This window comes from Ambystoma mexicanum, chromosome 9 (assembly GCF_040938575.1).
Source record: "Ambystoma mexicanum isolate Mex_15411 chromosome 9, UKY_AmexF1_1, whole genome shotgun sequence".
NCBI lineage: Eukaryota > Metazoa > Chordata > Amphibia > Caudata > Ambystomatidae > Ambystoma > Ambystoma mexicanum.
Window position 1 is genome coordinate 1,010,355,221 of NC_090931.1, and position 25,533 is coordinate 1,010,380,753.

Here is a 25,533-nt window from a genome sequence, read left to right on the forward strand (position 1 = left end):
ATCCATCTAAATGATGCTTCTATCGACTTTATTGAAATGGTAAAAGTTAGATTTCTTGGTTTTGTTTCCAGGTTTTACATCACACAACTTTATTATAATACTTAGATAGTAATGTGCGTATTCGAACTAACTTTGTATGTCCTTATGTGTGTACGGGATTTATAAATTGCAAACCTAGCTCTGAGGCAAGAGAGCACTGTAGATACAAGTTTTTTAATATTTTAAAGTTTTGGATCTGTTGCACCACCACATGACATGATAGGTTATTTATAACTCGCTTCATACCCAGAGGTTTCTAAGCGTGGACCGTGTCGCCTTGCTTCCAAGGGGAGCACGTTGCCCCTAAGCTATCCTCCAGAGACACAGGCGATCAAGGACAAGTAAAGGGATACTATAATATTCATTTAGTTTACCGAACCGGTGTCTCTTCCAGGGCATTGTGCACGTTTAGCTAGACAAGAAAGAAGCTACGTGAATCCAAGCTATCTGCAGAAATCGAGCCAAAAATGTTCGGTCCTGGATGGGGGTCCGTGCACGAATACCATATGCAGGCTGGCAGCTGCCCTGAAAGCGTACGACGACCACGAATTCCGGCATGCCCATCATCACATGACCTCAGCATGCTTGCCGGCAGCTGGGTCAACGGAGGCCATGTCCCGTTCTCGGTTGCGAGCGGAACTGAAATAAAAACAAAAGAGAAACGCTAACACTTGCTTCTCAATGCAATCTCCGGTTTAGCTGAGCAGCACCTTGCAAGGGTGCCTCGCTTGTTGTTGTTTCTGGCTTGTTTTACCAGGTATCTGACCTGGCCTGTGTCCATATGGCTCTGAAACTCTTCCCAGTATGGCTCTATGATCTTGGGAGTCCCCACTTCCACACCCCGCAAGGAGCATCCAGGGACTCTGTAGTCATCGCCCTCTGCAGCAGAGTCCTATAGAACTGTCTTTGGGGTGGCGCCCACTTGATTAGAGAGGAAAGCAGGCTGAGGCCCCTCTGGGGGGCATACATTACAATGGAGAAAAAGGTAAGGTTAATAGCCGCCAATTATCTGGAAATGGTGAGTCAGCAGGGAGCTGAAGGACTGCATGAATCCTTCTTTGTAAGCAAGTGGTTGATGTTTAGGAATCAGTGTTGAAAGGCAATGAGAAGATAACACTTCTGTTTTCCCCAAAGAAATTGACAGCCACAGGGCTGCAGCAAAAGCAGCTTGTAAGGCAACCTCTGCAAAGCACACACTGTAAGCCACAGAACGTAAGAGATATGAAAAGGAATATATTGCTGTGTTATTAGAATGTTGACTGGCACTATGGGGCAGTTTCAAGTGTCCCCCTGATGGTCGAGGTCCCTTTCATTTGAAAAGGTTGCAAGGCCCGGGCGCCGTCCCTGTGGTTGTGTCTGTGTAACCAAGCTCTGGGGTGGTTTTCTGGCATATGGATACCGAGCCGGGGTAGTAAGCCTAGCTACTTGATTGTCTACTTGATAATGATCTTTGGACTGTTGGAACCTAGGTGAGTCTTCTGATGCTGGGGGAAGTTTGGGTGGTTAGGCCAGGTGTTATTTTCGCTTAAATTTAGTTTGCCTGTCTGTTTTTCTTTACAGAGCTTGGGATTTCGTTTTTTTTATGGTATGCTATCCCACTATTTTACTTAATACCCTAGCCTAGGTGTATGTATACCTCTTCCCCTCCAGCTGCGATATTTCCAGGAATGTCTACTGCCTTCCTGAACTAGTTATTTACTTTTTTAATATAAGAAATGTCACATAACCACTGTGAAAGTATAATTTAATTTGATTGTGTTCATTCCAGACTGTATGACATTGGGTCTCATTACACGGTACCGGTAAACCCTTACCGCCTTACTACGAGGTCCCTTTGCGGGACCCGACCTTAACGGCTGGTGTAGACCAGCCGTTAAAGATGGGACCCGCAAAGGGACATTGGTGCTAATTACGGTACTGCAATTTGCCGTACCGTAATTAGCTCCTTCCCCGTTCCCATTGAGCCCTATGGGGTAAAAATGGGAATGGGGAAGGGCCATGGATAAAGGGGGAATTACCGCCCCGCCAACCTTGGAATGGGGTGGTAATTCCCCTTTTCTCCATGGTGGTACCCGTATGGTACCGGCGGCAACCATGGTGCTAATAGCACCATGGTTTACCGCATAACGTGTAATGAGGCCCATTGTGGTTTCCGTTTATAAATTGCATGGCCTCTAATTAAACAGCAAAACATTTTCCGGTAACAGCATCTCTGATAGAGACCCCCCAGACTAAACCACCCTTGGAGATTACATTGGAAGGACATTTGCAAGAGTCCCTTCTAGTAATAAAGAAAACAATGGAAAGAGCATTGATTGTAGGGTGACAAATCATAACTAATCCAGAACTGCCACGCTTGAATGGGTAAGGAATATATATATATCTCCGATAGTTCACTTTCATTTGCTCGGGGTGGGTTCTTCTGATGGAAACAAAAAAATACAAGAGGTTCTGACCTTTTATTTCCCACTTGTAAATGGCCGAGATAAATTACATTTCACAGACTATGAATAAATAAGCAGCGTAGTCAAGTAAAGATGCGAGCAACCGTTTTATGGTGTGCGTGCTTTACCCTGGAGAGGCACAGTATTGCCATTTTGTCCTAAAAACTCCTATTTATTCACATTTAAAAGGTCCGTGGGAAGAAGACGGAAAATGTAATAGAATGTGAGATCTATTTGATGAGAGGCTTGGCGCTATTTAGACTCAGAGGAAACGATAGAGATAGAGCAGTCTGGTTCTCACAGTGTATTGGGATGTGTAATATTCCTGACAATTAGAAGGCATGCTATTGATATTGGCCTCCCTAGCTTTGCTGTATGTGGCAGTAGGAGTTGTCTCACTTTAGAAATGCTTATTTTGTGTATTTCACCTCTTTTGCATGATATTACACGGCCCGCGGTAGTGGACGTGTAGATATGGTTAATTTGCTAAATTCATAGGAAGGTCACTTTTGCCACTTTTTCAGTGGCTTATAACTTGCCGCCCCCCGCCCCCCCCGGGGGAATCCTCTCCAAACTTTGCAAAATAAGTATATGGCCGGCTCTGAATTTTTTTTCGCAAGGTTGGATGGTTTCGTGCAAGGGGGGGGGCAAAGTTATAGGGGGGTCCCACATTTTTTTTTTCATAAACTGAATGGGCAAAAACAGGGACGGGGGCTTGGGTCAGATAGCGTGCTTTTGTTTGTTTGGTGGAAATACAACCAGTACTTTTGTTTCAAAGTACTGAAATGTACATCCCAAAAAATTAGTGATATCTGGGTCTGCTGCGCGGACCCATTTCCGTGTTTGCTCGGCGGACCAAAGTCTCATTGGCCTGCGGTACGTCGGCGAGCATTAGAGGTGGCTGGTGGTAGGCTGGAGAGAAGTGTGCTGTGCTCGAAAGGTTTTGGGAAACGCCACCATGGTTTATCGGAGGATAGTGTTGTGGTGTGTGTGGCAAGCCTCTAAGACAATGTGTGCATGGGTGGGCCTCTTGTATGTAGCAGTGTGCACAGTAAAATTAGTTATATCTGGCTTTGCTCCAGCGTCCCATTTCCCTGTTGGCCGCGTGGTCAAATTGTTCATTGCAACGCAGTGTGCAGTGATGGTATGTGTGTCAAAAGTGTTCCATGACTGCAGCATGTTGTATCGGAGGACAATGCAGCGGCGAAAGGGGCTGAAAAACATAGTGTACGGCATCTGGAGGTGGGAAGAAGGGATGGAAAGGGTGCGGGAGTGAGAAGTGTTTCATGTGATATATCTCATTAGAAGAAGACTGGTGTGCCACCGCTATCCGTGCATGCTCTGCCAGTGCGCAGATACCTCAACAGGCAGCAATCTTCTGTGGTCATTGCAGGCAGCCTTCGTTATGGCATGACAGCTGCAGCAGTGATGTCTTTCTGTGATGAGTGGTGGCAGGCACATTTGCAGAAGGGGAGTGCATTCCACGAGACATGAGGTTTTAAACATAGCATGTACTTTGGTGTGCTGTGTAAGGTAAGTCCGTAGCCCCAGCGATGCATGACTGCAGCCCTAGCACAGAAAAGTATGTCCACTGGTTGAAAAGGTATTTCCATTGGTTGAAGGTAGGTGCCACATTGTTGCTTTGTGTGTGTGGTTTGGCGGCAGTGCACACAATGTTAGTTGCATGGGAATGGTGATTGGTAAAACAACCTCCAGTTGTGTGTATGGGTGGAGATGCTGCCATGACCAGTCCTGTAGTGTGTCCACTGGGTGTACTAATGGAATAGTGTACACAGTCGTGCAGTGTGTGCAACTGGGTCTTATATGTGCTTGCGTAGTGTGCATTGCACAGATTAGTAAGTGTTGCCATGACCTATGCACCATTGGTTCTATGTGTTGGGAGCAGGCACACTGTTGTGAAGAGTGTCTTCTTTGGTTGGCATGCTTATAATTCTTTGTGATTGGAAGTGGGTAGCGGTGCCAAACGCAGCGATATGTTTCTGCATTACGGTACATGGAACACGTGTCTTTGCCTCCCTTCTTTATAGTGCGGCGGCTGGGTGGAAGTGCTGGTGGATATTTTGTCTTTGTGATTTCTGGCACATGCCTACATGGTCACCTGCATGCCTCTGTTATGTTGTGGTGAGTGTGCCCAAGGCCTAGACTGTTGGGTGCATGGCCGTAGGCCGTAGGCCATAGAACAGCCTAGGCCTTCATCACAGCCACCACAAAATAATGCAGCAATGCAGTTGTCACTCTGCATGCATTTGAAGTTGGTGAGTAGCACACAAAGGTTGCGGAGGACATTGTACACGTGGTACAACAGTATAAGTGAGCTGCTATGCGTACATTAGCATATGGTGTTCTCCATTGCCCTGTTGCACAATAGGGAGCCACATGTCACCATGTGCGTTAGCAATGGTTAGGCCCTTATAAGACCCTTGCTTGAGAAAGTGTTTGACCACATTGCCCCATGAAAGGAAGCCAGCAGCATCAGAAAGTTGCAATATGGACAATGTACAGAGGCATGCACATACCGTTCAGCACAGGCAATTGAACATCAAGGAGCCATGCATGCAAAGATGTGGCCAGGGTGAAAGGTGGCAGGTGCAATTGCAGATGGGGAATGCATTACACATGAAATGAGGAGTACAATGTGGGGTGGACTAGGGAGTGCTGTTTGTGGTGAGGGCCTAGCATCTTGGATGCAGGGCTGGAAGCCTTACACGAACAGCTATGTGGGTTGCTTGCAACTATTCCTCAGATTGTTGCATTTTGTGAGTGGTTTGTGAATTGTGAATGCATTGTTGATTGCATGGGTGTGCTCATTGTTCGCACATGGTACATTTGCCAGTGCATGGCAGGAGCTTGCAAAGTGTCCATGAGTGCTGTGGTGAGAAAGTGTGTGTGTACCAGTGCATAGGGTTCAACTGCGTGGCGTATGTGCTTGAGTAGTGTGCATTGCGCAAATTACTAACTACTGTACTGCACTTTGAAGTATTTTATCATTGAGGTTGGTGGAGTGCTGGGAAGGAAAGAAAACTATGGCTACCTGCAATTTGTGGTGCAGGGTGCCGCTCTGGGTGAATGGGGACATTGAAAGCATGCATTGGTTTGGAGAGCTGTTACCTGGAGGTGCTTTCATATGACACATGACCTGTACAGTGAATGTGTAAAGGTACATCTGCAGAAATTATAGTGTTCGATGTGGAGGTCTTGTATGTGAACGCTACATGTGTGTGTGACTATTGCATACTACCTAATGCGGGAGTGATGCATATACAATAGTGGAAAAGGAATGAGTGCCTGTGCTTTACTGGGGTGTGGACCTCGCTGTAGCTGGGAAGGTGCACATGCTACAATCTGCCCTTTTGAGCAGGGTGCCTTTGCAAATGGAACTGTGGAGATTATCCAATCAGTTGTCGAGGGTGTGGGTCACAGGAAGGGGTGGTGATATATTTCCCCAAACCTCGATGCAGTGAGGTTGACAGAGATGGACAGACGCAGAGTGCTCATTGTAGGTGATACCTTTGTGCAATGTGGGATGTATTGACCCACTCTGCTATACTATGCGGCATCGCTCTGCTATCTATGGTTCAAGAAACAGCAAAAAGGGCGGCAAAACATTTGTGCGCACCAAAACCTCCAAAACCGCTTTTTTCAACACAAAAAAAGATGGCTGCACAACCTGCCACCCATGGTGCATGTGTGGTGGAAAAGAGCACATGCTGCAGAAAAAGGGCAGTGGGCTCCATGACAAGAAACATAGAATGCAGAGGGAAAAGCAGCACTTAGGAAGTGAAACTCCAAAATACACCTGTAAATTACATTTACTTTGCTTCTAAAACTCCAAAATGCCTGTACACAACACTTCCCAACACTCAAAATCTTGCTTGGCGTTAACATTCATTTAACATAAGGAAGCACTGTGAATGTACAAAGTCCTGAAAGGTTAAGAACAAAACATGTTTTCAGCAAAACTTCATTGCCTGTGAAGACAGTTCCTGTCAAAAATCCGAGTGCAGCACACTGGGCTACCTGTGAATGTTCCTGTCGAATGGGCTCTCCCGATTAAACTTTAAAGTTATTTAAACTAAAAGTCTGCAAATATAAAAGGATTGTTGCTGAAAGAAACACAGATTTCAGTTGTTTTTGATCCCACCGGTTTAAATCTAAGAAAGTAATTTATCTATGTCATTTGATGCAACCTGTTTGTTTTCTGCTGGATTTTAAGTCAAGAAATTAAGAATAAATTAGCCTGGCTGTGTCTGCAAGAAGTCGAAAAACAGGTTTCCCCCAAGGGGAGGGCATTCTTCTCAGCAGATACTCACTGACATATGATAATTGTGGGGCTGAACAATGGCAGATTCTCCAGGCCAGGAAATGGACATGTGAAGAGGTCATAAACTTGGCTTGCAGAAGGTTCCCAAAGGTGGGGGCTACTCCTTGAGTTCCAGAGAGAGACAAAAGGTGGATCATTTGCTGCTAAGAACATGTAATGAACAATTTTTAGAGACTCACAACTTGTTATCAGAAATGGTGAAAAATATAAAAAGGGCAGATTTGTTAGTCTAATTTTTGGCATTACGTTTCAAAACATAGTGGAACTGTGTAACATATTCGGAACTGGAATGGCTATATATGTGGTTTTATGGGAACTGTATTTATGCTAGAATTGTTAAACTTTACACACACATCCCTATGGTAAACACACATATTTGTGGAGATTTGGAGAAAGTTTGGGAATTGTTTTCATGAAGAAATTGACAAAATGCTGCAACAAGGCGAAACAAGATCTCACAGCTGCAGGATTATGATGAACAGATACTCCATAAAATATGGAATCCTTGTATGTAATTTTCATAGAGGTTACAAATGTATAAATATGTATTTAGGACAACATTGGATTTTGATACTAGTGGCTAGGGGAGGTTTCTAAGGATTGTAAAAACCAAACCATAAACTTGACATCACCTGTGTTTGAGCCAATCACTCAGATGCAAGGCGGAGATGAGGCTCTGATCCAATCCCAGTCCACAGGGGTGAGTTTAGTTAAACCGGCCTATACACCCATTTTTGTAATGTCATTTGAAAGGATAAATAGAGATAGCTGGCAACACATAGAAACAGACTCTTCTGATTCCAGCAAAGCACTCTGATCCAGCATTCAACATCTAGCATTCGACATCCTTCCAGATCCAGATGCCAAGGACCAGGCCAAGCAGTAGCTGCACCATTTTCATTTAGGCCTCAATCCTCAAAATAATCCTTCCAACCCAGTGAACCGTTGTGATGTGAGAAAGCATCCGGAAACTAACATCCTGAAACTATCTGGCTTGCTACCATAATGCTTGCCTGATGAACTCACCATCCCACTGATTTGAAATACCCAGAAACAAGAAGGGCAGATCCTGTGCAGTTCCGGTGACCGGCCTAGCCAATCTAGTCCCATGCCTGATGTGCTGTCTTTCCTTGATAGATCCAATCCATTTACCAGAACCATGACTGTAAAAAAATTCTTAAATCCCAGTGGAGTGTGAGTATTAATAGGACGCAAGAGAACTATTGTATACCTTGCATTATCTTGTTCCATTCTGATCCCTGAACTATCCCTACTTTCCCAGCCAGTAACAGTGTCTAAATCTTTAGTGCTACCTTATTCTGTCTAGTTGCTAAAGCGCCATTTTCATAGTCATTTTTATTTGTGCAACTCTGATCCATGAATCCCACTTTGAGTGTTTGGACTGGTGCCTCTGAAAGTGATGGGGATCTGTTACTGAAGTCATGAATCAGTCTCAGAGCTTACTTCGTCCTGACCTAGCCTGAACACTCTAGCCTTGAATGAAAGGATAAGTCATATTTTCTGATTCTAAACTGAAGTCTGTGTCCAAATTTGTGTCTTTATTTTCGAAAAACAACTCTCACTAAAACCTTGTTAACTCCCTCAGTTTTTAAGATAGAAGTGAAATCGCATTGCGAAACAGTGTGATTGACCCATAATATCAAAAATCACATGAGTAAAAGTTTGCCGCAAATTGATATTTGGAAAAGTTTTACACGTGGGAATTACCTTTAAATTATATCTCACTTGCCCTTTGAGATCCCAACTGTTTCCTTTTGATTAAATCATTGCTTGTGTTTGCTTGCATCTGTTCAAAGCGGCTCCCGTAGCAATTTATAATAATGTAAGCATTTTGAACATGTTTTGTGTTTTAGCTCAGCCAATTTCAAAGCCATCTGATAGTTGAAAAGTCAAATCCGTTTTTCTCTTGTGTTTAAGGGGGGAAGGTGGGAGTGATATTCTTTTTGGTCTGCATTATTCCTGAATACCTGCTCTCTCCTCACATCTATTTAAATTGCCTATTGGTGGGTTGAGGGGTGTTGCAAGGGGAACCCCTAACCATAGTGCTATCTGTTCCAAACCAACTCAGAAGTATTCTTTTCTTTGCTGCATTCTTTTTGTGTTCATTACTTCATTCCTAGTGCATTAAAGATATTATTCATTGTTCCTGTCACCACATTGGTGATTGTTGTTACCTATTAAAAATATATTGTGATTTTAAATTCTAAATAAATAAACAAATAATTACCTTTGCAACTAGCCTGATTCCTGGTTCAGTGTAACCTTTGGGGTAATTTGAGGAGGGTGTGAAATGAGTGGTATATCATTCAGAATATTGATAAAAATAAACAAGGGTTTAATTTGCGCACTACATGCTGGGCGAGCCTTTGGTGTGTGCCTGATTGAAATCACTTACAGCAAGATCTGCACAGGTATGCCGTGGAAAGAGGCTTTGATATTAACTTTCAGTTGGTAGGAGTAGAGGCTTTTTGGCGCACAGTGTATGAGTGGGGTTTCAGTGACATGGGTCTCCTTTGTACATGTGTGGCCTCTGTTGGCAGTGTGGAGGTTGTGGTCTTGCATTATGGAGTGCAACATTTGGGGTACATGTCATGCTCACGTTTGCTCCGTCACCTCAAGAAGTTGATGCCAGCATTGATGCAGATTTTTCCCACTGCCAAGGTGTATTTCTCCTCCATACCACGAAGAGGTGCATGGAACCATGCTGGTGTAATTTGCCAACAGCCAGAGGTTGGGAGGTGTTTCATAAACAGAAGCATGTGTGACTTTATGTGCAGTGCTGGGATGTTCTGCACCGACTATGGCAGCATTCACGAGCAAGATTTGCAGTGGTTCCAAAGAAATGGCATTTTTTTTACCTCCATTGGCAGTGCTGTTTTGTTTGCCACTCTGCATGCAGCGTTGTAGACAATCCTGTAGAACTGTAAGAGAAGCATTGACATTCAGTCCATACAAATGTGAGGAGAAGAAGGAAACAGAAAGTCATCGAAAAAGATTTTTTAAATAAAGCACAGACATAATAGAGACAGTCCTACAGACCCAAATCCCTACCCTGTTTTACATTTACCCCCCCAACACCCCTCACCACCCCTCTTTGCTCCCTAGCTCAAAAACTCACTAGATTACGCTGTACCTTCAAGCTTCCATGTGCCACATCCAGCCATTTTCTGGATGGGAGCCATGGAAAGGAATTTGTGGAGCGAAAGACAAGGTTCTGTAAGGTTGGTGGGTCTGGTGTGTACGCAAAAACTATGCGAGATGGTCTCTTTGCACAAATAAGTGCAGAAGGGTATGGTGGAAGTGTGCAAGGTAAGGGGCAGGCGTCCTGGGTGTATGCATGAACTGTATGTATTTATTTGCAGTTAGTAACATGCAAACTGTGCTAAGTGTGCACGATATATTTGGAAAAGTGTGCAGTAAGTGGGGTATTGTGGAAAACAAAACACAATTTTGCAGTGTGCACAGTAAGTGGCAGGCATCCTACTGTGGTGCATGCATTGTGTGTATGATACCATATCATGTGCAATTGTATGCTATGGCATTTGTAATGAGCCTACACACACATCTACCAAAGTGCAACGAGGAAAGGGAGGGGAAACAGAGGGGAGACAGAGACAACAACCCTACTAGACCAGGTGTGATTTACGTCGCCCAAGTACATGGATGGAGGGAGGGGAAGGTACAGTACATGGGAAGAAGAACAAATGACAATAAGTAAAAAAATAAGGGCTAATTGTACCAAGTGCGTGGATAAGTGCACACAGCAGGTGGTGGATGCACTGTTAGGTATACAGAAAACAGTCCTCAAGTGCAGGCTTTGCTAGAAAGCCAGTGCACAGGTTTGCCTGGTGGGGGAAAGTGACATGAGCCTGACATCACAGAGTGGCCAGGTAAGCACTGCAGAATCAGTTTACATCAGGCAGTTAGCCGGGTAGAGGAGCAGAAACAGCAGATGCTAATAAAATGGCTTTGAGGTGCTTCCAGAACCAGCAGAGGGAGGCCACAGGCGAAAAAGCACAACTACCACCAACCTTTTTTTTGCAGAAGCGCCTGACTCTGAGGGAGTTGGAGGCGGATGAGGGAAGAGCTTGCGCACACAAATATATAGAGAGTTACAGTTTAAGGTATTGAAGTGCCAGGGGCCAGAAGACCTTCCGCATAATGCAGAGTCTTCTCACTTTATTCCTCGCAGCTACTGGGAGCTATTGGTGACATTTCAGTGCAGGAGAGATTCCATCCCAAGTCGCACACTTCTCTTCTGGATGCACTCCAGAGGGCAGAAAGTAGAGGGGGCAGATTTAAAAAGAGCCTGTTGCAATAGTGCAGCATAGCCAGAAGTACAGCTGTGCAGACAGTGATGTTTTGGAAAGTTGCTTTCACTTGGTACCATACATTCAATGCTGCTATTGGTGGCATTTTTGTTACGCTTTACGTAGGAGGTGGGTTAGTGGGGAAAACATTTTGTAGCATTGTCGGAAGGAAAGCAGAGAGTTCCTGTTTCAATATTACCCTGTACCATATGGCTAAATGAGACTGTTGCAAGCACATATCACTGAAGTGCCACTTCATGGTAGGGGATGGGAAAAAAAACGGTATGCTTTTAAAGAACGTTATGGCCGCTCAGTGTCAGATACCGTACACAAAGGAAGTTATAACCCAGTTATACACATAGTGCAGAAAAAGTTTCGTACCTTCTTTTTGTGGTGACGGGTGCGTAAGTGGATGAATGTGGATGCACAAATCTTTTACTGAACTTTCTACTGGACATGCTGTCCAGCACACTAGCAAGCTGAATTTGTAACAGTATCTATGAAATGTTGTGAAGAACTGACAGTGTTATAGGGTAACGTCTTGGATGGCATTGGTGGAATCGTGTGTGCCCATTTACCAGTACCCAATGAGGTTGTGCTGGACAAAACGTAGAGAGTGGAAAGGGGATTCCTTCTCCTTCTTTACTGGGGTGTGGCCCTCGTGGTACTTTCGGCACTGCAGTTGCCACAATCTGTGCTTCGTACCTTGCTCTCCAATGCACCTGGGACTTTGGGATTATCCAATCAGGTACTGTGGGTGTGGTTCACAGGAAGGGGTGGTCAAACTGCTGTACATTACACTCTGCGTAGTGAGGCTGGCTGACATGGCAAAACGCATTGTGTTGCCTCTAGGTGATGCCTTTCTACTATATCTGCACAAGTATGCCCTAGAAAGAAACTTTGCTGACAATTTCGGATTGGAAGGAGTGGTAACATTGTGGAACGATGTCTACGAGGGCAGTTTCGCCAACATGGATGCACTTTTCAAAGACCTGGCCATTTTTGCTAGAGCCGATGTTATCGTCATCCACTACGGCGGCGTGCATATGGGTTACATGTCATGTTTAGGTTTGTTCCGTCGACTGAAGAGGTTGCTAAAACTAGTGAAGAGGCTTTTTCCCACTGTCACAGTGCTTTTCTCATACACAACACCACAAAGAGTATGGGACATTGCTCCTGGAAGTTGTTCAAAGCCAGAGGTAGGAAGGTGTCTCATCAACAGAAGCATGTATACTTTTTTGTCAGGTGCTGGGATGTTCTTCTGCAACAATTACCTCATTGGTTGTGGAAATGCAGAATTTTTCCAAGCAAATGGCATTTCTTTGTCACACATTGGTAATGCTGTTTTGTTTGCCCGTCTACAAGATGTAGTGAAGAATTTACTGTAACCATGTCTGCACAAGAACACACAGAAAAAGCAAATAAAAAGTGAAAAAATGTCTTTCTCTAGAAGCATTTAAAAAAAAGAAAAAAAAAGTTCTTTTGAGAGCCGCCCCTTACAACCAACTCCCCCTATCCTGGTTGCAAGTTATTCCCCCACACTCGCACGCAGCACGAAAGCCACATCCTGGGATTTTCAGGATGGTGCCCATGGAAATCGGACTGTGGAGACACGGGGATTGCGCAACAATGTTTCTTGGCGTGGTGTGTACGCAGAGGACTGTTGTATAGAACTGATACTGATACATGTAGAGTTCTTCAATGTCATTGATGGAAGCGTGTGGAACTTTTTAACAGTACGCAATGATGGCGTGCTGCAAACAAGACACTGGAAAGGGAAGAAGAAATGTTTCTGCTTCATTGGGACACAGCCCTCGCTGTCCTTGGGGAAATGCACATGCGCAAACGCCCCTTTGCCGCTAGCTACCCATGAGATTGGGACAATGGGGACTATCACAGCTGCGGGTGTGGGTCACAGCAAGACCCGTTCATAATTTTCTCCATTACTGTGCATACTCAGCCGGACTGACATGGTTGCTCTCAGTTGGAGACACACTGTAGCACAACAGATTTGGTGCACTATTACTTACAGGGCAAACCTATGTGGCCTGCTACTCTGTTCTAAAAAGCTGCAAACAGATTGGACAAAAAGCAGTCCTACATTGTTCCAAAGCATACATACATGTGCAACTGCACATTGTGATTTTTTTGTAAGCATGTACTTTCTGAAAAACACTCTGTACATTGCTTAACCGTGCACTTTGCCGGCTCCTGTCCCTGAAATAAGAGCCCACGTGCAGCATGGGTGCGGTCGCATGGTGATGTCGCCAATGTTCTCCTTTGGGACGGCTGTCCGCTGGACGAGTTTTGGGCAAAATGCTTTGTGCGCACATGCATTGGTGTCCTATGCACACCGTTGCGTCTTCCCTACTGACTAAACATGCACCACACATGCTCCGACCATTTTGGGTGATGCTGGCTATTTATAGGGTACAGCAGGTGGGATGTTTATGTGTATAGCTACCTGTAGGGCGGGGGTGGACACCACTACCTAATTAACGTTCCTTCTCATATGCTGCACAGTGGCGATGTTGCAGGACAAAGAGGAACAAATACACATGTGTGTACTTGCACTACGCACAAACATGTGCTCCCACACACATTGATAGGTGGTGGACAAAATGCGGACATGCAGAGCCTGCTGGCAGCATACAGATGCCTCCATTGTCATTGTGGATAGGCCTTAATGCCAAGAGGGGGCCACACATGTGATGTCATCAGTCATGTTGTGAATTACATTTGTGAGGTCATCTTTGATGTCATGGGTGTTAGACCTTGCAGTGCACAGCGGTAACACAAGTTATGGTTGCTTAGCTGACCATAACTTGCGAATTTCTAGGGTTTCTCGGTGCTACCTGTAACCATAACGTCCCTGTAACAACGTTTGTCCATTGAATTGAATAGTTTTTTACTAGTGCAACTTAACCATAACGTCCCTTTAACAACGTTTTTTGTCAGTGTATTACATGGCCACGATAGTGGCCATGTAGTTATGGTTAAGTTGGTGTTTCCATAGGAAGAGCACTTTTTGGGCGGCTTATAACTTCTCCCCCCTGGACGAATCCTCACCAAAATTTGCAAAGTTTGGTGAGGATTCATCCAGGTGGGGGCAAAGTTATAGGGGGGTCCCAACATTTTTTTTCCCATAGACTGAATGGGGAAAAAACTTTGCTCGTGCCTACAGCCCAAACTGCTGGACGGATTTTCACCAAATTTGGACCAGGAGTAGCAGCTTGGTCCCGAAAGCATGCTTTTGCAGATTTGGTGAAAATCCGTCCAGTAGTTTTTAAAAAAATGACCAAAAAGTAGGTCATAAAAAATGAGTGATATCTGTCTTCGGTCCGTGGACACACTTCCCTGTTCGCTCTGTGGACAGTGTCCTGATTGGCCAATCAGTTTGCGTGGTGTACGCGGACAGGCGACGTGTTCGCTGATTGAACAGTGTGGAGCGTGAAGCGCATCAGATTTTCGGTTGCGCCCGCCATCTTGGATTCGCGGACGTCGGCGGACAGCGAGGTGAAACTTGGTTCAAAATTTGTATTTAGTAGAGTGTGTTGGTGTGTAGGAGTGTTTGGGGAGGGTGGGAGAGTATGAGATAGGTTGAAAGTTGAGTTTTTTTTATGTCGTAGACGTTCTTGTTGTGTTCGATTTGTCTGCGGACATCACGGGTGTTCTGAAATGTTCTAAATAAACTGATTGGGGGTGTTCTTAGGACTCAATATGTGTCCGTTTTGTTCGCAAGCAAGCTGAAACTGTTCTAAGAACTCTCGCGGTGTCCTGAAATGTTCGTAAATAAACAAAATGGCAGTGTTCTGAGGATGCTGTCCGTATTGTTTGTTGTCAAGTTGAAAGTGTTCTAAGAACTCTCGTGGTGTCCTGAAATGTTCGTAAATAAACAACATAGGGGTGTTCTGAGGATGCTGTCCGTATTGTTCGTTGTCAAGTTGAATGTGTTCTAAGAACACTTGCGGTGTCCGGAAATCTTCATAAATAAAGAAAATGCGGGTGTTTTGAGGACGCTGTCTGTATTGTTCGTTGCCAAGTTGAAAGTGTTCTAAGAACTCTTGCGGTGTCCTGAAATGTTCGTAAATAAAGAAAATGGGGGTGTTCTGTGTTCTAAGAACACTTGCGGTGTCCTGAAATTTTCGCAAAAAAACAACATGGGGGTGTTCTGAGGTCTCTGTCCGTATTGTTCGTTGTCAAGTTGAAAGTGTTCTAAGAACTCTCATGGTGTCCTGAAATGTTCGTAAATAAACAAAATGGGGGTGTTCTGAGGACGCTGTCCGTATTGTTCGTTGTCAAGTTGAATGTGTTCTAAGAACACTCGCGGTGTCCGGAAATGTTCGTAAATAAACAAAATGGGGGTGTTCTGAGGACGCTGTCCGTATTGTTCATTGTCAAGTTGAAAGTGTTCTAAGAACTCTTGCGATGTCCTGAAATGTTCGTAAATAAAGAAAATGGGGGTGTTCTGAGAACGCTGTCCGAATTGTTCGTTGTCAAGTTGAAAGTGTTCTAAGAACCCTTGCGTTGTCCTGAAATATTAGTAAGGGGTGTCCTGAAGATGCTGTCCGTATTGTTCGCTGGCAAGTTGAAAGTGTTCTAAGAACACTCATAATGTCCGCAGACATTAAAAGTTTCCATAGGCCATAGTTGATATATTTGACTCTATGGGTGTGATATGCTGTGGTGTTTGTGGCCAGGGCATAGAGTGTTGGGTACATGGCCATTTGGCCATGCACCCAACACTCTATGCCCTGGCCACAGCCACCGCAGCATATCACACTTATAGTTGCTTATAACTTTGGGACAAAAACAAATTTATAATGAACAAAGTTATAAGATACTATGGATGTGTTATGCTGCGATGGTTGTGGCCAGGGCATAGAGTGTATAATATACTTACTGTTTGTTTTGGTAACTGGAGTACATGTATTTCTTATTCATTTCTGTGACAAAAGAAAATAGCATGTTATTATTAGTATTTTGTAATGACTTATTACATTGTATAACCAACAATTTTTTTTACCCTCATATTTAGTAGATTACAAACCAGAGTACTGTGCAATTTGCTCAGTTTCTGTGTTCGTTGCTAAAATCATTGCGTCTGTGGGAGAAAAATAAATCCATGTTGGATTAAAAAAAAAACTTTTTCTGTTATGCTACAGTTTATTTGTTTGTTTGTTTTCAGTGTTCACTTGTTGTTTCTGGCTAATGCTTTATACATTGGCTTGTTGCATTTTTTTTGAGCGGTAACATATTATTTATTTGTTTGAATATTGTAAAATTTTGGAGCAGTTAGATACCATTAGGCGCATTCTAACTGTCTATTTTTTATATATTTTAGTGGTATTGATTTATCTGTTTGGATATTTTTAAATTTTGGGACAGTTAGATACCAATTGGTGTATTCTAACTGTCTATTTTTTGATGTATTTTAGTGGTATTGATTTATCTGTTTGGATATTATTAAATTTTGGGACAGTTAGATACCAATTGGCAGTTTTGCTCTAATTTAGTGGTATTCATTTATCTGATTAGTTGTTGTCAAATCTTTGGGCAGTTAGATAGCTTTTGGAATATTCTAACAGTTTATATTTTTTTACTACAAGTTTACTTAAGGTTTAAGTACAGTTTAGTTATCAAATTTTGGTTTTAAGAACATTAAATAAGCGTTTCTAAGATCTGCTGGTAATCTCTGCTTTAGAGTAATGGTACTATCATTACATTCAAACCATCCACATTTTTGTTTTTATATATGCAGTGTAGTGCCCTGAATTGGTTGTGGCTCCTGTGTGGTAGATTATACCTATTGTTGTGAAGGTTTTCTTACCAAGTGATATTTGACCATGTGTGAATCCAGTCAGCTTGCAGTTGTTTTTGGTACCATCTGCATTGTAACGTAGAAGCATTAGTATTACGTATTTACTATGTGTTTGTTTTACTAACGTGGAGCAATTATCTGAATTGCAGGTAGAACATAATCTACCATGGTTTGCATGTTGTACAAGTTGCTGAAATGGAATGGATTCACAATTAGGTATTGATATATATACGAAGCGTTCATTGGGGATTTGTTCTTGTGTCACATTGTTGCAGAGAGTGCATGTATGTTTCCACATGTATGAAATCTGGAAGATTTAATGTATAGGTATGTTTTTGTTTTCCAGTACTTGTAGTAAGTACATTAGACATTCTTGTGGATCTTCCTGTGAGTTTATAGTGAATTTCACCATTCCAGCACAGTAGTCCAATTGTTGTCTTATTCCATAAACACTATACGTGTTGTCAGGATTGTTTGTTGCGTTTCTATGAAGTACTAACATTTGCAAACACAATGGTTCTGTACTGTGTAAGTAAAAGTTGTCAACAATTGGTGGTAATTGAAATAGAATATTCATTGCTACATTTGCGTAGCAACTTACACCAACTATATTTGAGAGTTTAAATGGACCAGGTAGTTCTGTATCTGACTGCTTTTTTTGGAGTTTGTCTTCCTTCTTTGAAGAAGTACCTGGTTTACTTTCCCTAATTGATTCTTTTTTGCTTGTGATACTTGATGAAGTATTAGTTTCTTTTACTCATTTGGAGGATTTGCAGAGACATCCTGTTGCATTTCTGTTTGATTTATTTTTGTTTTATAACGTTTTACTTTTTGTGGAACAGAATATGTGTTTAGATGGGGGGTGTATAGTGAGCGAAGTCCATTGTATTCTAAAATGCAAGGAATATCAGTGTTTACTTTACTTGCATCAAAGTTTATTAGAAATAGACTATCAAGTGTACGTAAGCGTGATAGTGCTACTTAGCTCATGCCTTCTTTAAAGACTGTGTTGCCAATATATATCATTGCTTTGTCTAGGGTAAGACCTTGTGATTTATGAATCGTGACTGCGTATGCAAGAGTTAGAGAAAATTGTTCTCTGCGTATATACATGTCTTTGAAGAGAAGGAATCGAGCTGTTGAGCGTCCTATCCTTTTTACTTCTGAAAGTTTGTCAAAGAGAATATTGACAAACTGATTTTTTTTGTCACGTGGGTATGTTTGAAAGCCAACAACTGTACCCAGTGCTCCATTAACTAGTCCTTGGTCCACGTCAAGGTTACGTTTAAGCATTACTCTGCAATTTAAGGATAATTTTAATATCTTTTCAAAGCCTGCTGTGTTTGAGATTGATGTTTCTAAACTATTTAGTCTTGTTGTGGCTTGGTCATACATGGGTAGTGTCATACCATGTACATCTAGTTTGTCTGTGGCGCTAATTTCCATTATTGGTTGCATTTCTTTACTTAACATGATTTCATTGAATTTGAAACAGCTTGCAAGAGTTGGCATTAAGGCCATACAATTGACATTTTTGTGGGCTAATTGTTCCATATCATCTGTAGCACATGCATTATCACCATAAAGTGCATGAATGTGCCTGGTTTTCAATATTGCTTCTGCTTCTTTAGAAAGTATACCAACTCTGATACTTTTTAAGATGTTGGCATAAGTGAGATCTGCAGATTGCCGCATGTTTACTGTTAATTCTCTGTATTGGGAATGTTGCCAAAGGTTGACATTTCCAATGCTGCCAACAGTTTTACGGCAGAATTTGCGTCCTAATGTTTTAAAAATAGGCTCACCTTTTACTGGTGTCAATTGAAGAAGATCTCCGAAAACAATAATCTGTTTTCCTGCAAAGAGCTTTATAGTTTGTTTTGAGCACTTCTTGTAATCTGAGGTGAATCAAAGCCAACATTAGGTTGGAGACCATGCTCACTTCATCTATTAGTAGCATTTTCATTTGTTTCAATACTCTGCGTAGTTCCATTGCAGCTTCTGCAGAAAGTTTGTAATAGGCTAATTTGTTTTGGTGTTCTACTGGCAATAGTAGTAATCAGTGTAACGTGACACCACATATGTTGTAGGCAGCTAAACCAGTAGGGGCAGTGACAACAGCTGACAGTTTGTTGTTTGTCGATTGTTGAAGGAACTTACTGATGATTTTGATTAGGAATGTTTTGCCAGAACCAGCTTCACCACTGACGTACAGTAGTATAGGTTTATAATTATGGCAGGAACATTCTTTATTTTCATGTTGTACACCATGTGCAATTTGTTTTGTTACTTCTTGAAAAACGCTACGTTGCTCATTGTTTAGTTTTGATTGTAGTATAGTTAGGTCTACTTTATCTTCATACTTACACATGGTGTTTTCTACTTCTATCATAGTTAATTCTGCCTCATTTATTATTATTGGTTCTCCCAGTGGTTCTTGGCTTCTTGTTACAGAAGGTTGACTACTGTCAGGAGTGTCCTTATCTATTTGCGCCTGGAGTTTTCTTCGTGTTGCTGTTCATTGTGCAACATTGTTTTGTACTGTGTAAAGTTTACATCAGTGATAGTGCTTTCATTTGCTTTGAAAGCGTCTTCATAGGTGTCATAGTTATCTAGTATGTCTTCTTCTTTTCCCCATGGTTTAAAGAGTTATAGCAGGATCATGTAATAGACTTCTTAATGTTGAGGAGTCTTTAATGACAATTTGATATGATTAATTAAATTTAGTTTGGTAAGTTTAACTAAGCTGCCTTCACAGTTTGTCACTCTGTATTTACCTTTTGTTTCATCAGGTTTTATATTATTTTTATATGTGTAGTTTTGGGCTATGTGGTATAGACACATGGTTTCCAAAGTATTACTTCTGTTTGGGTAATATGTGTCCAATAAATAGTTTTTTAAAATGGCTTGGCCGTTGGGATCATATTTGGCTATTGTTTCTATATCTTCGTATGATTTTAGAACTCTTTTTCTAGATTTAGCTGGACCAAGACTTAGCCATACTATATTTTCAGATGTACCATACAATGCAGTATCAGTTAAACGATCAGCTGCTTCATATGATCCACATTCTCTATGGGAGAGCATTTTTATGCCAAAGCTGTATCATTTCTGAGACACTGTTTTATCTGATGACAGGTCATTCCAGAGGTTTTGGAGCTCTTTTTTTTCTGCTTTGGTTAAGTATGCTGTGACATATCGTGCAACTGCAGTAGAATTGTCTGCAATGTACTGCACATCTATGTTTGCATTCCATAAGTGGGCAATGATCGCATTATAATCATTGATATATTTGTCTTCTTCTTTTTTTTAATGTAATATGTATTTTTAAGTGACGTACCTTTAACACTATGTCTAACTGAAGACATGAGGTTGTTCACTTGACCTGTATTTGTAACTGGTCTAGGGAAACCAAATCGGCATTTGATGTAGTATTTCCCTTTGTTTTTGTATTTGCGACGACAATATTTTCCACATTTGTGTCTTTGAAATTATAAAATGTGAGCATGAAGATCACTATTTGTTGCTTCCAATGGAATTTCACAAGTGACATATTTTTCAATAAACTTTAAAACCGTGGCATCACTGTCTTGACCAAATTTAGGAGCATCTTTAATCCATAAAAGCATGTTGATATGTGGTGCTCCTCTGGCTTGGTATTCTTTTCTCCAAAAGAAGTGTTGCACTTCTCCATGGGGAGCAACGGTTTTATTACAAATAAAATGTAGCATAGCAATGAAGCGATGGTGAAAATATCTTGAAACATTAACAGGATCCAAAGAACAAAGTTCTCCAGGTCTTAGTATATCTATGTTTGTTTTGTAAATCATGTAAATCTTCCCATGCATATTCTGCACAACTTAATGTAACAAACCAAATGGGTGGGCCAAGATTTCTGATCATACAACATACATCTCCATGACGTCGAAACCAGTACTCTTTAGTACCACGCATATTTGCTAATAGATTAGTAATATTTGATTGTAAAATCTCATCTTTTTGTTTAACTTTTTGTAATAATTGTGTAGCTGTCATATTTTGAAAGTGCGATCCTGATTTTAATATGTGTGCAACTCCGTAACATAAAGTTGCTTGTTCACTTTCAAAGAGTAGGTGGAATATGTATTCCACATTTTGACTAAATCTGGGATCTTCAGAATACATCTGTAATGAGCGGTATTCTGATGCTGATATTTGAATAGGTCTATCATCGTACCTTCCTCCCTTGCCAGTAGGAAAGAGTAGAGGAAAAGCACGTGCTTCTATACTTTTTTCCCATATGCTGATTGGTGATCCTTTTGTTTGACGCATTTGGTATTTTTCCAGTGCATCTTCTATGGTGTCATTAGAGTGCAAAGGATGAATTGTATAATGGTCTAAAGTATTTGATATTTTAGCAGGATCTAGGTGCTCAAATTGACCAGGATCTTGTGTTTCTTGAATTATTTCAGTTGTATCCTTCAAGTTTTCTTCAATATTAATTTCTTTGTAATATTCATTATTCTCTTTACGATATTGCAAGGCTTGTCTAACTTTATGTAAATCTACAAGATGTTGACATATTTTTTTGTCTTTTGTAGGTACTCCATTTACTAAGATAATTAAAGATTGCTGCATTGGACGTTGCACTCCTAGAGTATGCACATTTTCTTTTAGATCTAATGGTAAATAAAGTACTTTTCCACGAATGCCATTTACCAATTCAGAGGGAGTTAATTTTGCTGTTTTTGGTTGAAGGCGTATTATTGCTTGAAATGGGTGCACTGTTTGAATTATGATGGGTATAGTGGGTATAATTCCAAATTATTTGTGATAGCACGTGAAGGAGTTTGGTTGTTGTCAAGTTTTGTAGTGCAGTAACTTCAAAGTATTAAAGGGTCAGTTATTTCGTATTTGTTTTCTGCTACAAGGTAGAGAGCTAATTCAAACCATGTAGAATCTACATTGTCTTCTATTTTGTATGATAGGTCTACAGTTTTTGTGTTACTTTTATAAAAAGTTCTGCGGCAACATACACACACATGGTTTGGTACTTCAGCTAATGTACTTTAAAATGTTATTATTTCTTTTTTTGTATGTGTTTAGTAAAAGGTTGCAATGTGTAGAATTGTTGCTAATTTGGTTTAAAGCTATTTCATTGTTTAAGTGGCTTTCACTTCCAAAATATTTTTTCTGGATATAGTCAATTTCTTCAAGTAGGTCTTTTGCTGGACCATGTAGAAGAATGTTATTTAAATTTGCTAATGCTAAAGCAGGACTTTTAGCATAGTACAGTTTATAGACTAGATTTCTTATAGTTGAATGATGTGTTAATATCCTTTTGATATCATGGAAGGTGGTTTTACAAGTAGGTCCTGTAATGCAGGCCAATGAATGTCCTTGTAGTCCTGTGTACTTGTGCACTGGACAGGTATCCATATGTTGCAGTAGTTTAATTTTGATTTTGTCTTTGCTTTTTACATATTGATTGAGGAATTGGCATAAAGACTTGAAAAATTGTTTGGGAATGTTACACATTGACGTGCATGGCCATTTGTACACTAGATGTTCTGATTCAGTTGAATGGAGGGGTAATTTTAAGTTTTCAGGGCATATTTTTGTAAGGAGTACTTCTTGTTCCATTATGGTATTATTCACATTTTCATAACCGCGACCACTGCTATTTATGGCAATTGTATTTGTTTGCTTTTGTTTGTACGCTTCTTCTTTAAAGTATGGTTCTGTGCTCGTAGTGTGATTCCATTCACCTCCGCAGATACTTAAGAAGTTCCTTCTGTTGACATTTCGTTTATTGAGAAGTCTTTTTTGTAATTTAGTTATAAGTTTTATTAGTGGTTTCATTTTGTTTAACACTAAAATAAATAACTTTCTTTTGAGAAGAATTGCACTGTCTATCAACGCTTCTAAGATTAATTTCCTACGATAGGTTTTAAGCGTTGAACCTGGTTTCTCTCCTGTTTTTATAAGATTTTGAAGGACTTTGTGATGGAACATTTTGGCTAAAATACATTTCTTGGTATGCTTACTTTGAACTATATCAAGATTTAAAGACGCAGTTTTATCTGTAGTGATAGCTGATTTTCTTCTAATTGTTTTTTGGTTTGGTTTACATTTTGATAGTGGAGGCAAAGTTTTTGTACTTGAAACTTCTTGTGTTTCACTAAATGACTGTATTAGCTGTTTTGTTTCAACTTCTTTTTACAAATTCTGCTAGAGATGGATGCTTATGTTGGACACTTATTTTCATTTGCTCTACTTCTGCGTTGCTTTCTACGGATTTGACTTTTGATAGGCATTCTTTAGGGTCTGTTGAACAAAATAAAGAAGGTATGGGTTGGGGTGTTCTGCAATGTATGTGTGTTGTGTGCATGAGTGTTTGAGTAAGATGATAAAGATGTTTGTAATGGTGTGTGATTGTGCATTGGGAACTACAACTAGTAGGGATGGGTATTCTTGAATTTATGTGCTAATAAACTGGGGTTCAGATGACAGAAAAAAGTAAGCTAGTGGTGTGGAGAAGTACAATTAAAACAGTTGTTTGTTCTATCATTTCAAAATTCTAGCAGTTGAGTTGGTTAATTTGTGTGTCCAAAAATAGGAATTTGTGGGCCATTCTGGCTGTGAATCACTGTTTAAGACATGGGGATTTTTGGACAGAATGGTGGACAATCTCTATTTTTAGGCACAGACATATCATGAATTAACTTTACAGTGTGTTTGAGTAATAATACAAATATTATGGTGATATTCTACTTACTTTTTTTCTAAAATGAAAAGGTTACTTCTTAGTTCTTCTCTGTTCTTCAAATTCGGCTGCTTCTTTTCAGGAGAATGGTCTTCACTGCAATTGTAAAAGAAACACATTAGTGATTTCGTTTGTATATATATTTAGACATTGATTTTTTAATTGAAATCGTCAGCGCCTTCCTGAAAACCATTAAAACTATCTTATTTACATAAGATACGTTGCACCAGTTCAATACATATGATATTTTCTTAATGAACAAATTGTATTGCAATGACTAACTGTAGCAAGCAAAATATCTTTACTATGTCTTGTGAAATTCATAATGTACCACTGAATACCAATATTTCTGTAACTAAGCTCTTCCAGGTAATAGTGCCTCAATGTCATGCTTAAATTAAAGTAATTAAATAAATAAAGAAATAAAACCAAATATGTAATTGTATAAGTATTATTTTTTGAGATTTGAACATAGAGTGTGCATGCATGCAATTATTTTGAATATATGGAGTCTATATATTTCATTTAAAAAATATTAGTTTAACATGATTTGAGTGTGTAAGTAAATAGTATAAAGGTTTATAAGTGACAGTTGATTTTAGGAGATTGAAAAAAAGACAGTGCATTCATTTTACAGATTACACAAGGTAAAAGTCAGTTTGAAAATGTGTTCATGTACTGTACAGAAAATATGCATATCTGCAGTTTGTGTTCATGCATATGGATATGCATGGAGCTGCAAGCAGAAATCTTGGAGACTTGTACAGTATTTCTTGTAGATGGTGCTTGCCAATGATATGACACTTGTACTCAGAGGGATTAACAGTACATTTGCAGTGCTGATCTATGATGATGCATTTAGATGTAGAGGTCTTGAATGTGATTGGTGGATGGTTATGTGACTTCTTAGCTACATCCAATGAGGGAATGGCACAGAGAGTGAAGTGGAAATGGTAGAAGGACTGTTCATGTTACGATATGTCCACTGACATGGCAGTAGTTTGCGGACATCGGGTGTTACATCTAGGGATTTTTGGGTTCAGAAGTCATGCAAATAAGAATGAGCACTGAAAGGGATTGGTCAGGAAAGGTTAGTGGGTGTGTTGTGCAAGGAGATAGTTTCTCAGATACTCTTTTTGCTGAGAGAACAACAGTTAGCTATGGCTGTGTGTTTCAGAAAACAGATTGTTTGGATTTTGGGAGATTCATGGATACATTGGTTGAAGGTGCATGCAGAAAGCTGTGGAGTAGCTGTAGATCTTGGATTTCCACATGTGGAAGTACACTGGCATGGAGTACGTGGAATGAAGTGCTTGGACTTACTACCTCTCTGTGCTACTTTGGAGACAGAGCAACATCCAGACATAATTGTAATTCATTGTGGAGGGAACAGTTTAGGACATGTGTCTGGAATTTCTTTGCAATTTGCTATGAAAGAAGGACTTGGGAAGGTCATGGACATGTTTCCTAATTCTCAAGTAATATTTTCACGTATTGCGCAGAGACAAATGTGGCTTTGTTCTTCTTCATTTGGTCCACAAATGGAAAAAGCAAGGCGGAATATTAAGAAGGCTGTTTGTGCCTTTCTAAGAGATTTTGGCATGTCCTCTTTTCACAATGAAAATATTATGTTTCATAGTACATACATTTTTCGCAGAGATGGAGTCAATCTTACTTATGCTGGCAATCAGATTTTTCTGAGAAATGTACAAAATGCATTGCGACCTTTTTTAGAAGTACAGCATCCATTTTGAAGAAGGTGTTGAGTATTTATAAGTTTTGACATACAAACATCTCCCAACAGCTCTTCT

At 40.7% G+C, this 25,533-nt stretch overlaps 1 protein-coding gene across 9 annotated transcripts in view; it reads right to left on the bottom strand.

Moving 5' to 3' along the window:
* B3GALT1 (beta-1,3-galactosyltransferase 1) overlaps positions 1–25,533 on the bottom strand; it is a 2,246,978-nt gene that overhangs the window by 62,115 nt on the left and 2,159,330 nt on the right. For 6 of the 9 annotated variants that reach the window (XM_069616270.1, XM_069616266.1, XM_069616264.1 and 3 more), the window contains one exon: positions 9,705–9,767. The exons of the other annotated variants lie outside the window; for them this stretch is intronic. The gene's annotated coding sequence lies outside the window, so the exon portion shown is untranslated. The remainder of the gene's footprint in view (positions 1–9,704; positions 9,768–25,533) is intronic. 9 annotated transcript variants of the gene reach the window in all.